The sequence below is a fragment of the Olea europaea genome, unplaced genomic scaffold, assembly GCF_002742605.1.
Source record: "Olea europaea var. sylvestris unplaced genomic scaffold, O_europaea_v1 scaffold3568, whole genome shotgun sequence".
Lineage (NCBI taxonomy): Eukaryota > Viridiplantae > Streptophyta > Magnoliopsida > Lamiales > Oleaceae > Olea > Olea europaea.
The window spans coordinates 13,158-15,846 of NW_019254860.1; the positions used below are offsets into that span (position 1 = coordinate 13,158).

General features: G+C 36.5%; 1 pseudogene; it reads left to right on the plus strand.

Annotated features, from left to right (window-relative positions):
• Positions 1 to 9: 9 nt before the first annotated feature.
• LOC111386473 lies at positions 10 to 1,887 on the plus strand (annotated as a pseudogene).
• The last annotated feature ends 802 nt before the right edge of the window (positions 1,888 to 2,689 follow it).

Sequence of the window (2,689 nt, forward strand, 5' to 3'; positions counted from 1 at the left end):
AAACCCAACACAGAGCACCCACTCAAGGCTTTTGGATGGGGTGCAAGAGACACATCTGGAGTTTTTTCACCTGTGAAATTCTCCAGAAAGTATACCAATTTCTGGTTATGTTTTGATTTGATTTGATTTCATTACACATGCGATGAAGAACCCACTTTTTATTGAGATTTTTTGTGTGTGTGTGTGTCTTTGTATTATTTGTGCATTGAAGTTTGCTAGTTTTGACTTGATTTACATGTAATTGGTGTGCAAGGAGACCAGAGAGCGTGATGTGCAGTTGAAAGTGTTGTATTGTGGGATCTGTCATATGGATATGGCCAGGAATGATTGGGGCTTCACCCAGCATCCCCTTATCCCTGGGTAAGATCTCCAGCTCTATCTCACGCACAATTATTGTGTTAGTATTATTCGGACCAGTTATTGTTCTAGTTCAGATTTGAAGGCAAAGAGTAGAGACAGAGGATGGCATAATATTTGAACAAATTCTTATCACATATTTGGATTACATGCTATTAAATTAACACTGATAAAGAACACTTACCAAAGAAACTTATGTGCAGAATTGATTATCACTGCAATGATCCTGGATTATTTGGATTTGATTAGTTTTTTATTAGTATTGTTTGTCTGTTTGAATCACCTTAAGGTTAGTAAAAAGCTGCATATTTTTGAGAGGCGAAGTACCCGATGCACATATGTTGAACTGGGCTGTTTATTGCAGGCACGAGATGGTAGGTGAAGTAACTGAGATCGGTAGCAATGTGACAAAATTCAAAGTTGGGGATAAAGTGGGAGTTGGATGTTTGGTTGGATCATGTCGCCAGTGCAATCAATGCACTAATGATCTTGAAAATTACTGTTCCAATCTGATATGTACCTGTGGCTCAGTTTACATTGATGGTACCCTTGCACATGGAGGGTATTCTAATTTTATAGTTGTTGACGAGCACTTTGTTGTTCCTTGGCCAGAGAACTTGCCCATCAAGATTGGTTCTCCTTTCTTATGTGCTGGGATTACGACCTACAGCCCTTTGAGGTACTTTGGACTTGACAAGTGAGGAATGAATATTGGTGTTGTTGGGCTTGCGAGCTTGGCCATGTAGCTGTGAAGTTTGCCAAGGCTTTCGGGACTAAGGTTACAGTTATCAGTACATCTATTGACAAGAAGAAGGAAGCTATTGAAAAGCTTGGTGCCGACTCATTTTTGGTTAGCCGTGATCCAGAGGAGATGAAGGTTAGATGATTTAGGATATTGCTCTGTTAATTTCATTTATAGTTGTGCTGAGACTTGAAACCGCATTAATCTCTATGATTGTTTCTGTTCAGGCTGGTGCTGGGACTTTGGATGGGATCATCGATACTGTATCTGCTACTCACCCCCTTTTACCCTTGATTAGTTTGTTGAAGCCTCATGGAAAGTTGGTACTGGTTGGTGCTCCTGATAAGCCATTGGAGTTGCCAGTGTTTCCCTTAATTTCAAGTAAGCAATTCTACTGATGTTTCTCATTCTCTTGGTCCTTGGGACTCTTACAGCTTGTTTGGATAAGCTTAAAAGGTTTACTCATTCTCATTCATGGTTTCTAAGTGTCCTGTTTTTACCCTATAACCGAATGGGTTCAGAACATCTCCATTCGGATCTTGACAATATTGCTAAACATCCACAAATGAATACAGGTAGAAAGATAATAGCTGGCAGTGGAATAGGAGGAATGAAAGAGACCCAAGAGATGCTTTATTTTGCAGCAAAACACAACATATTACCAGATGTGGAGATCATTCCATCGCCTTGCGAAATCTGATGTTAAATACCGGTTTGTTATCGACATTACAAAATCATTGAAGGCGGAGTAAAACTAGTATCGCAGCTTCATGAAATTTGGCTTTGTTTTGAATAATATATGCTCGTCTAGACTGTTGGGAAATTTGCTTTTTATTTATCATTTTCCATTATCACTATAATTTATTTTCTATAATGTGGAATATTGACTAGTAATGTGATTTCCATGAGTGAGGTTGGCATGAAGACGTATTTGAAAAATTATAAGTCTACTTGACATTAATTTTGAGCATTTTCAGAAGTGTTTAATTAAAATTTAAGAGAATAAAAAAGTGATGCATTTTACGGGATATGTAGCAGTTGTGGGTCTATGAACTATGGAAATAAAATTTATAAGCAGGAGAACTTTTCATAATCACTGATTATTTATTGAGAACGCATGATGTAATTTTAATAATTGAAGGACACTGGAAAAAATAATTACGAGGATGATCATATAGCATTGGACTGAAAATTGAATTCCAAAAATTTCAGAATTTTCCTACTTCAGGTAGTCAATTGGAAGGGGGTGTGGATAAAATTTGCGTCTGATCTTCAAGTGTTTCTGAATACACCGGGCATATTCGAGCAGATTAAAATCAAGTGATTCAAAAAACTACGTTGGGCATATCTGGCAAGGGTGGACACCATTAAGGGTTGAGCGGGGCAACCCCAGCTCAATTTCCAAAAACCTTCGATTGAGTTTTTTAAACTTTAATTTTATTATTATTATTATTATTATTATTATTATTATTATTATTATTATTATTATTATTATTATTTTATTTTATTTTTTTGGTTTCTTTCACAATTTATTTTAGTCTATTTTTTGTCTCGACCTTACTGATACATAAATTTGCGTCCGTTTTTGAT